Below are 11,696 nucleotides of genomic sequence, written 5' to 3'. Positions count from 1 at the left end.
TCTGAGATTCCATGAAAGTTTCACTCACTGTTTATCTCCCAGAAACTTAAATCCACCAGAGGTTTCTTAGGCCAGACAAGCCCTAAAACCCAGAGGTAACAGCCTCTTTAAGAACATCAATCAGATGCAGCCCCCTTCCCCATAATGTCGACACCCCCTTTTCAATATGAACAAGTTAGGGTGGTCACTGCCCAGATACCCCTGAAGATCGAGAAAGTGATTAAACACAAGGAAGGGGTAGCAACAGACAAGATAGGATTAAACAAAGGATTATGAACACTGAATCTTTACATTTTTTTTTTTAGATACTAGGGTATTAGAATAGCTAGAAGGAAATAATTGAAATGGTGGAACTGTAACCCATAACATTCTTTGAAATTTCATCTCTACTTGTTAAATTGTACTTTGAAAGTTATCACTGTTATGCATATATATTAAATTTCACGATAAAAATGTATTAAAAAGAAGGAGGAGGAGGAGGAGGAGAAGGGGCTGCTAAGGGTGTGCATCTCAGACAGTACAGGTCGTATGTCATCCCAGTGAACCAAGAATTGCTATAACTTCCAAAATCCTAATTACATGTCAGGTTCTTTACCTAAAGTTTCTCACTTAATTTTCACAACAGCCCTAGGAGCTAGCTACTCAACTCCAGTTTGCAAATGAGGAGACCCACCAGAAGGCTCTTGCAAAGGTCCAGATGTGAAGGGCAGAGCCCGTATAGAAAATGATTTATTGATCACCAGCCACTGTGCTAATCCCTTTACTTATAATGTCATTTAATCCTTTTAACAACTCTGAAGCATCATCCTTATTCTAGAGTAAATGGATTTCGGATCTCTTTGCAGAGATGGCACTATTGCCTGCCCATGGCCAAGAGTGCTGACTTGGACTGTTCTGATGACGTGGAAGTACTCTCCTTGATAGGGGTTCACCTGGAAACTTCTCTTTGGGTTGGAAAGTGGTCCCTATTTCTATGGGTAGGTTGCCCATATTGGGATCAAGCACTCAGACTGCTGGGCACTGTGATAAGCAGTTTATTATTGCAGATGCACAATCTCATTTAACCTCACACAAGCCCATAACGTAGGCAGTACTACGTTCCCATTTCATAGATGAGGAAGTCAAGGTGCCCAGGTCGCTCAGCCTCCGCAGACCCCGCATTCCTCTCACTCGCCAGAGAGGCACGAAATTAGTCTCCGCGCTACGGCGGCCGCCGAGGGACAGTCCACAGGGCCCGCCTCAGATGGCGCCGCCAGGAGAGTCCTTGCGCTGTGGCCGCGTGGAGCCGACCGTGGCCTCCGAAACTGCTTCGGGCGATCAAGGAGAGCAGAGGCTCCTCCAGGCCGAGAGCGCTTGACCCCGCGCCAGGCTCTCAGGGAATCCGCGGGGGCTCCTGCGCCTCAGGCCGACCCTTCCAGCACGGTGCCCGCGGCTGTCACCAGACCGCGGCAGCTGCTCCAGAATCGCGCTCCCGCGCCGGAAGTCGTCCTGTGAACGGGCTCATTTGCATAGTTCTGTTCACTTCTGGTCACAGTGCTTAAAACTATAGCTCATTATAAAAGTATTACAGAGTCAAAATACGGCACTTTGAGAATAATAAAATTATTTTAAGAGCAATTCTAATTCTACCAAAGTATTGTCAAGAAAACCACTGTTAATATTTGCATGTATTTCACTTCATTCTGTGTATCTGGATTTATTTTTACGTAACTGTGATAAAATGCACATCTACTGTGAATCTAGGGTGATTTTCCACTTACCTTTATAACATAAGAACTTTCACTATGTTACAAACTCTTCTTAACTATAATTTTTAATAACAGAATTTTTTTCATTGCATGAATGTGCTATCATTTACCTGAGCATTTTCAAGAGATTCTAAGAGTTCCACTATTATAAATTATCCTAAGATAAACATTCTTGCATATGAAGTCCTCTGTGGTTTTTAGGCCAATTTCTTTAGGTTATATCCACAGGAGTGGAATTACTAGGTCAAAGGGTATGCACATTTAATGGCTTTCAAGATTATTGCCAAAGGCTTTCCATGGGAGCTTTAGAGGACAGTACCACTTTTTTACTAGAATCTTCTTTCAGGAAAGTATCTGAAGTGTACTTCCATTGAGATATAGTAGTCCTTTCTGGGAGCGTCTGCATTTAAATCAGGATGAGAGCTGGTAATTAAAAGATTTGTGTCCTAACAGGGGCCTTTCACACATCAAAAAAAAGCAGGTTAGGGAAGTTCTTTTGGCTAAGGAGGGTTTTTCTGGTACCCCTGACTGGGTGGCCACTCATTCTGCCTATGCTTAAAACCAACCTTGACTCTCAGTCCCCATATCAAGTCCTACAGGGAGGGCAGGGATCCTAGTGTGTGTGGGAGAGAGTTCACTTAGGGAGAGTAAAATAATTCATGAATCAACAAATTATCCATGACCATACTCTTCCTCCTCCAGATGACAAGCTAACAAAGAGTAATGAGATGTGATCCTGGGATAATGCCCCAAATAGCCACCATATCTGAAGGCACACACATATTGCTGAAGTGACTCTACTATCAGCATGTGAGTTTCTAGGGTGAGAGATTAAGCTAGAGCCTAACCTAGCTTCTTACTTGCTCTGTGTAAATCTTCTTGTTGTCCAAAATCAAAGGTCAATGTCACCACCACTTGCTATGTCTGTGATTCCCAGAGAGGAGTTGGAGACCACCAGAAGGCAGGCTGGCCTGAGTAGACAAGGAGCCTAAGGGTCCTGAAGAGATAGGGTAGGAGGTGGGAAGGAGATATGAAACATCCCCTCTGAATCAACCATGTGTCTGGCTAAGTGAATCCTTCTATCTCTTCCTACCCACACTCTCCCTTCTCTGGGGACCCCCACCCCCCACCCCCACCCCACTTCCACGTTTACCCAAGCTTTAGAGTCTTTTCTCATTCTCTAAAGGCAACCACCCACCATAAAGTCCTCAGTCCAGTTGTAGTAGGTGTTGTGATGTGCCACCGAGATTCCAGGACTGATGGATTGTTCCCCTAGCTGCTCGGGGCACAGATGGCAGACAGCTCTTGGCTATCAGCACTTTCCAAGAAGTGCCCCAGTTGAAGACAGTTGCCTCATTCAAGGTCAGATCTCCTTCCCGGAGCAGGACCCATCAAATGATTGATCAATATGGGTATAAAAGCCTGGTTCCCTCACCCCAGCAACAGCACTCCCCATGAGGCTTTTGTTGAGGATGCATTGCAGCTCAACTTCCCTCTCTGCCCAAGCTTTCCTTCTTATTTCCCTTCCCTTCCAAAGGTATCAATCCCAAGAGTGTGCCCTAATAAATGACCTGTACACAAATCTCTATCTCTGGGTCTGCTTCCTGGAGAATCCAACCTGTAACACCAATCTTACATCAACTGCTCACCTGCTAATCTCTGGGAACCTTGTCAAATAAATTTTATCTAGCAATAATATGTGCTAGTCTATGGCTTTGTGGATCACTTCTTTTTTTCTGGTCCTCACAGGACTTACCACACTGTGACTCCTTTTTCTAGGTGTGGTTGATGGAAAAATGGCACCCCAAAGAGACCCACATCCTAATCCCTGACATCTGAGCATATGTTACCTTATATGGAAAAGGGGAATTAAGGTTGTTAATCAGCTGGCCTTAAGAAAAAGCGATTATCCTGGCTCATCTGGATGGGCCCAATGTAATTACAAGCGTCCTAAAAAGTAGAGGAGGGAGAAAGAAGACAAGGATCAGAGAGAATTCAATGTGAAAAGAAGGACCCAAACCACCACCACTCCTGACGTTAAAGATGGAGGAAGGGATCACTAATTAAGGAATGTGGGCAGCCTCTAGAATCTGGAAAAGGTAAGGAAACAGATTCTCCCCTAGAGCCTCCTGAAAGAAATACAACCTCTCAGCACCTTAACTTTATCCCAGTGAGACCTATGTTGGATTTCTAACCTACAGAACCATGAGTTAATAAGTTGGTATTGTTTTAAGCCATTAAAATTGTGGTAACTTTTTATAGCAGCAAGAGGAAACTAATACACTAGGTGTGCCAGTTTGGATATATTATGTCCCCCAGGAAAAGCTATATTCTTTAATGCAATCTTGTGGGGGCAGATTGATTTGATTAAGGAGTGACCTTTTGATTGAACGTTTCCATGGAAATTTGACCCCACCCATTCAGGGTAGGTCTTGATTAGTTCATTGGACTACTTAAGAGAGCTCTAGGCTCAGATGCTTACTGGTGCTGATGCTTAGAAGCACTTGAAGATGCAGATAGAAGGACATTTAGCTAAGAGATGAAGCCCAGAGTTTGCCCTGGGATATGCTAAGACAGGACCCCCAGGCGCTTAGAGAGAAATGTCCTGGGAGAAAGCCATTTTGAAACCAGAACCCCAGAGCAGACGCCAGCCACGTGTCTTCTCAGCTAACAGGTTTTTCCAGATGCCATCAGTGTTCTTCAGTGAAGGTATCCTATTCATGATGTCTTTGTTTGGACACTTTTATGGCCTTAAGACTGTAACTTTGTAAACAAATAAACCCCCTTTATAAAAGTCAATCCAGGAGAACCTAAGATGGCAGCTAGGAGAGACAGGGCAAAAAATACCTCCATGAAAAATACTAGATAAAAGCCAGAAAGTGACCCAGAACACTAGTTCCAGCGATGCACCAGCTGAACAAGGTCTGCTAAATCCACAGGGACCGTGCACTTGGTGAAACCGGGAGTCTGCATTCTGAAACAAGTGAGTGAGCCTGCTGAATGTCCGGCAGCCATGCTGCGGTGTGGGGAAACCATGGGTTGGCATTTGGAGGAGGACTTGTTCTTTTTTTAAAAACCCAAAAGCGGCTGGAGACACAGCAGCGAGAACTGCACAGTGAAGCACGGCAGGAATGGGCTGTGTGAGCGCCTCAATATCTGGCATGGAAGATAGCCATTTGCATATCCACTGCTAGTTGTCTTGGAGCGAGGAGGGCAGAGGTGAGCCAAAAGGGGAAAAAAACCATGCTCCTTGCAGCCATCTTCCCTGCGGGCTGGGAACACTCCTGCCTGGCTCTGGAGCCACAGCCCAGAGCTGTGCCAAGGGACCCAGTGTGATGGGAAGTGTTTCCTGCAACATGCACACATGCCATGATATCGGGCGTGGACAATAGCCTTCCGTGCACCCACAGCTAATTGTCCCGGAGCTGCGAAGGCAGAGCTGTGCAAAAAGGGGGACATTAACACTCCCCATTCAGCCATCTTTACAGCAGACTGGGAATGCCCCTGCATGGCCCAGCGGCCCAGGGACGCTTGAGGGACAGTACGCACTTGTGACATAGCACAATTTTCCCTCTGCAGAGGCCCTAAAAGGGCATAGCTTGGAAGAGGAACCCACTCGGAAATCCCAGGGACCCTAAGCCAATACCAAGGACTTGTGGGTCAGCGGCAGAGACAATCTGTGGAGAGACTGAAATGAAGGTTTAGACTCTTGCAACAGCCTTAAATCTCCAGGAACACCTGGGAGGTTTGATTATTAAAGCTGCCCTCCCTCCCTAACCACTCAGACACACACCCCACATTCAGGGCAGACAGCATCAACAACACACCCAAATTTGGTGCACCAATTGGATCCCACAAGAATCAGACCCCCACACACCACAAAGAAAAAGTTGGGGAGAACTGACTTGAGGGGAATAGGTGACTCAAGGATGCCATCTGCTGGTTAGTTAGAGAAAGTGTACACTACCAAGCTGTAGATCTGACAAATTACAGATTGGTGTTTGAATAATCCTTCATATCCTAGAAGAACCCTATCAAGTAAAGCAAGTGCCAAGAGCCCAAAAACAACAGAAAATTTTAAAGCATATGAAAAACACAGATGATATGGATAACTCAAACCCAAACACCCAAATCAAAAGATCAGAGGAGACACAGTACTTGGAGCAATTAATCAAAGAACTAAAGATAAACAATGAGAGCATGGCACAGGATATAAAGGACATGAAGAAGAGCATGGCACAGGATATAAAGGACATGAATAAGACCCTAGAAGAGCATAAAGAAGAAATTGCAAGAGTAAATAAAAAAACAGATGATCTTATGGAAATAAAAGAAACTGTTGACCAAATTAAAAAGATTCTGGACACCCATAGTACAAGACTAGAGAAAGCTGAACAAGGACTCAGCGACCTCGAGAACCACAGAATGGAAAAAGAAAGAACAAAAGAAAGAATGGGGGAAAATTGAAATGGATCTCAGGGATATGATAGATAAAATAAAACATCCAAATATAAGACTCATTGGTGCCCCAGAAGGGGAAGAGAAGGGTAAAGGTCTAGAAAGAGTATTCAAAGAAACTGTTGGGGAAAACTTCCCAAACCTTCTACATAATATAAATACACAAAGCATAAATGCCCAGCAAACTCCAAATAGAATAAATCCAAATAAACCCACTCCAAGACATATTCTGATCAGACTGTCAAATACTGAAGAGAAGGAGCAAGTTCTGAAAGCAGCAAGAGAAAAGAAATTCACCACATACAAAGGAAACAACGTAAGACTAAGTAGTGACTACTCAGCGGCCACCATGGAGGCAAGAAGGCAGTGGCATGACATATTTAAAGTTCTGAGAGAGAAAAATTCCAACCAAGAATACTTTATCCAGCAAAACTCTCCTTCAAATTTGAGGGAGAGCTTAAATTTTTCACAAACAAATGCTGAGAGATTTTGCTAATAAAAGACCTGCTCTACTTCAGATACTAAATGGAGCCCTACCAGCAGAAAAACAAAGAAAAGAGAAAGAGATATAGAGACATATAACAGACATATGTAGAACATTGCATCCCAAATCACCAGGATATGCATTCTTCTCTAGTGATTATGGAACTTTCTCCAGAATAGACCATAGGCTGGGACATAAAACAAGCCTCAATAAATTAAAAAAAAAAAAATGAAATTATTCAAAGCACATTCTTTGACCACAATGGAATACAATTGAAGTTCAATAATGAACAGAGACTTAGAAAATTCACAAACACCTGGAAGTTAAAAATGAGGGGGAGGTGAAAACATTCCTGAATAATCAAAAGCTGAGGGACTTCATCACCAGTAGATCAGTCCCATAAGAAGAAATGCTAAAGGGAATTGTGCAGGCTGAAAGGAAGGGACACTAAACAATTGACTGAAACCACATGAAGAAATAAAGATTTCCAGTAAAGATCACATGGTAAATATAAATACCAGTACTACTGTATTTTTGATTTGTAACTCCACTATTTACTTCCTACAGGATCTGAAATTCATAAAGTATAATGATAAAAAAAAAATGTCAATCCATTTCTGGTATTTTGCATAATGGCAGCATTAGCAAACCGGAACACCAGGCAACTATACTCCCTTAGTGCTTCCAAAGAGTAACCTACAGGGGAGGCTGCAGCAGAAGCAGTGAGGAGGAAGAAATTGGTACAACTTCTCGTGTGATTTACCCTTGGCCCTCTGGTTAATGGCACAGAAACTAATGGAGCATCTTGCAATCAGTAACATCTTTCATTTGAAGAAATAAGGTATGTGACTTGGGAGGATGAGAAATGAATTAACCCATTAGTACCCTTGAAGGCTGAAGCAGAGAACAGAGTCCACAAAGAATGGAAAACCTCAGAGAAGAACTTAATTAAGAGAGAAAAGAGCAGGAGAAAGGTTCTGGGTATAGATAGGTGGTGTGTTTGTGCACATGTGTATGCAGGGGTGAGGCATCACAGCATCAAGGATGTGAGCAGCCAAGAACAAGCATGAGAGGGTGAGGGGATGGGGACATGGGAAGGGTTCTCTGGGGCTTTATAAAATTTATATCTGACATAAGAAAATAAGTAAAGATTCTCATTTATTGGAAGCAAATGAGATCCCAAAATGGTTCATAGAGTTTATGCTACAATGACATTCCTTGCTTCAGAGTCTGTAATCAATCAAGAAAGTAAAAAATATATAGTTTCAAATATAGATGTAACTCCATTCTACAGAATGGATGTGCTTATAATTTTTGTGCACTGGCTAAAGATTAGATGGCATTTCATATCAACCACAAAGAATAACAATTGGTCAACTGGATTTCTGTTTGCTTTTTTAGTTCATTTGGTTAAATGAACTGTTAATTCATTTAACCAGAGTACTCTGCCTTAATCAGTGGTGACAGTCCAAAGGCATTTGCCAATCCTAGGATGACATTTAATATTTAAAAAATAAAAATATACTTTTGAAGTACAGACATCATCTTTTCTTCAACTAATAATTATGATCAAGACAGAAGTTAGTTATTTAAACAATTTTGTTTGAGAACAGAAGGAGAAACGAAAATTGCAATTCAGGGACTTGTTATTAGTCGTTGCTGCTGCAAAAATTAACTGACAGTTGGTTTCTGGCCAAGGCTGTGAAGTCTTGCTTTGCTTGCCTTTCATTATAAATTTGGAGATGTGCTCCTCTGGAAAACAAACTGGCACTGAGGCATAACAAAATTGTGTACAAAAGGACAACAGACCTTTAAAAATCACGCAGAGGAAAAACAACAGTTTTCTGCTAAAAGATTCATCATGTTATTCTCTGTAATTTCACCAATATGGATGCAAATGGTTGGAATATTTTTATGTTTGGCAGAAAAACATAAAGGTCTAAAGAAGAAATATCACCCATGGCTTAACTGAACGGAACATAATGAACTGAAAATCTCTCAGCTTTAGCAACTCCCTCTCCAGTCCTTCCTGCACTCAGTAGTGGCTCAAACCCTGCTCCCAGGGCGCTCTGCAGAAGCTGCTGGCATTTAGCAAGTTCTGGTCAATCTGAGGGAAGGGACAGTGAGATACAGAGATGCAGCAGTGGCCATTCAAAGCAGATCTGAGCAAGCAAATAGGCTGGGGGATCTAAAAACCCCGTGAACAGGTACCATCTGTGAAATCGGTTCTCTGAGTTTCAAACTCTTTGATGGTGAATCCCTTTTGGTTGAGTTCCTGCAGAACACAGCCCTCCCCATTAAAAAAATGCTCATAACACAATTCAGCAGACATTTCCTGAGGGCCTACTATGTGGAAGGTATTGCCTTGGGCACCAGGAAAGATACAAATTGGCATTATATAGGATCCCTGCCCTTGAGGAGCTCACCATCCTTGGGAGAGATGAAATGTCCATAATAGGCAGATGGGTAGTGTAACAAAGGATAACTGGGTATGGGTACAGGGTCACAGAAAAGGGAGGGTCTCATCCTGACATTGAATGGCAGGAGGAGAGGAGATGGTCCAGTGACACATCATTGGTGGAAGAAGGTGCATTTGATCCAGGTCTTAAAGGAGGAGGAAGATTTTAATGGGAGAGATGGAGGAAGGGTGGTTAGGGCAAAAGGCAAAAGTAAGAGCAACAGCAGGAAGGTAGGAACATGCAGGAGTGTTTAGAGGATGGGTAAGTTGCCTGGAATGGCAGAGCTGGAAAAAGAGGGAGTGGGGCCAATTGCAATGGGCAGCCTGGGTGACTGTGGAGCAGAGGGTTTCACAGCAGACTGCACCATATGTCTTTGTCATGAGACTCTCTCTTCAAGGGCTTTGCACAGGGAGGGGCAATTGCCTGTCAGGGCCTGGTTTTCCAGCAGTTAGAGGATCTACTGCCCCACACATGGTCTGCTCTCATGCTTCAGCCTTCGTCTGCAGAAACCAAAGCTTCGTTGCAGTCTAGTGGCCACTGCAACAAGCCCATTCGGAGTCTGGATACTCCCTGGGCTGCCAGCCAAAGTGAGCAATGAGGGAAGAGCCTAGCCAGCTGAGCGACGCTCCCACCTCAGTCACTGCCGCTCCCATCCGTCCCCAACACCTGGAGCAGGAATCTAAGAACTAGAACCCTGCCCACCCCTGCAGTAGCAAGGGTACCTCCTCCTTGAGGAGGGATGCAGACTCCGAGTGTGGTCAGTGTCACTCCAGCTTCAGCTATGACAGCCATGTGGTGATGTCTCTGACATCTGTTCTTTGGCTCAGCAAACTAGGGACACCACACCAACCTCAAGAGCTCCCAGAGGTTGCAGAGGTGAAGCATCTGTAGAGCAGCTGGGGTGAACTCAGGGCTGAGAACTTCACTTTGGGCTTTTAAAGGGAAGATAACTTTCACCCCCAATCTTAAAAGATAAAACCTCTCTCTGGCACTTCCCTTGGGGCCTAGTCATGGAAAGAAGCCTGGGTTGGACAGAGCACAAGGCTGACCCAAGGGCTTATGTCAAGATGGTGGCAAACTCTCAAAGATCCTGAATGTCCACATCATCCAGCAAATTCTACTTTGCCTGAAAGGATTGGGACTGCTCTCTGAGTTATCAGAGTCACTTGCATTTACTCAGGCAGAGTTAAGTTATGTGGCATCAATATAAATGATCCCTCAGTTCAACTTGTTCAGTAAAATATATTGCGCTCCTACAATGTGCCAAGCCTTGGGTTGCAAAGAAGCCCCCAGTTCAGTGGGGAAAAAAACGGACAAGCAAACACCCAAGGTGACTTAGAGACGATGTTCCCTCCCTGGTGAAGCCTTACCCGACCCCCCCAGGCTGCTTCTAAGTGCTCCTGACACACCCTGCACTTTCCCCTGTCACAGCCCTCATCACAGGTTCTGTACCCACCTGACTACATATCTGGTTTGTGAGTTTCTAGAGTTTCTAGGAATACAGTGTCTTAATTTTTTAAGTAGCTTTGTTGAGATATTATTCATATACTGTACAATCCATCCATTGAAAGTATAAAATTCAATATTTTTTATTATATTCACAGGGTTGTGCAACCATCACCAGATTCAATTTTAGAACATATTCATCACCCCCAAAACAAACTGTGTTCCCCTTAGTCACCATCCCCCAACACCTCCTCCTCCCCCACTCCTGCCTCCCCAGCTTTAGGCAACCAAAAATCTACTTTCTCTATATATACAGATTTGCCTTTTCTGGGCATTTCATATAAATGAATCAAACAGCATGTAGGCTTTTGTGATTGTCTTCTTCACTTAGCATAATATTTCCAAGGTTCATCCACGTTGTAGGATGTATCAGAACTTCATTATTCCCTCTTTTTTAAAAATAAGTTGTTTTTTAGAATGGTTGTAAATTTGCAGGAAGATCATGCAGAAAGTATAGAGTTCACATAAACTGCCCCCTTTACAGTCTTTCCTATTATTAATATTTTGCACATTTGTTACAATTGACAAACAATTATAGTTACATTACTAACTAAAGTCCCTGGTTTACTTTAGTGTTCACTCTTTGTGTTGTGCAGTTCTATGGGTTAAAAAAATTTTTAATGGGGTAACATATACAACCTAAGATTTCCCATTTTAACCACTTTCAAGTATGCAATTCAGTGGTATTAATTCCATTCACAATGTTGTGCTGCCATCATCACCAACAAAACTTTTACAATGTCAATCCTTTTTATTGCCAAATAAAGATTCCATTGCATAGACATACTGTGTTTTGTTTATCCATTTATCAATCAATAGACATTTGGGTTGTTTCCATTTTTTGGCTATTATGAATAATGCCGCTATAAACATTCATGTGCAAGTTTTTGTATGGAAAAATTTTTCATTTCTCTTGCACATATACTTAGAAATGGAGTAGCTGCATCATGTTTTATTCATCTCCTTTTTCCCTAGCTCCTAGTATGGTACCTTGCTAAATAAATATCTGTTGAGTGAATGAATGAGTAAAAGACGTTTCTT

The 11,696-nt window shown here is 42.9% G+C and overlaps 1 pseudogene; it reads right to left on the bottom strand.

Annotated features, from left to right (window-relative positions):
* Positions 1 to 1,400: 1,400 nt before the first annotated feature.
* Positions 1,401 to 11,696, bottom strand: part of LOC119513191 — a 28,680-nt pseudogene continuing 18,384 nt past the window's right edge.

Source organism: Choloepus didactylus, chromosome 2, assembly GCF_015220235.1.
Source record: "Choloepus didactylus isolate mChoDid1 chromosome 2, mChoDid1.pri, whole genome shotgun sequence".
In the NCBI taxonomy this organism is placed as follows: domain Eukaryota; kingdom Metazoa; phylum Chordata; class Mammalia; order Pilosa; family Megalonychidae; genus Choloepus; species Choloepus didactylus.
This window is presented reverse-complemented; position numbering and strand designations above follow the sequence as displayed.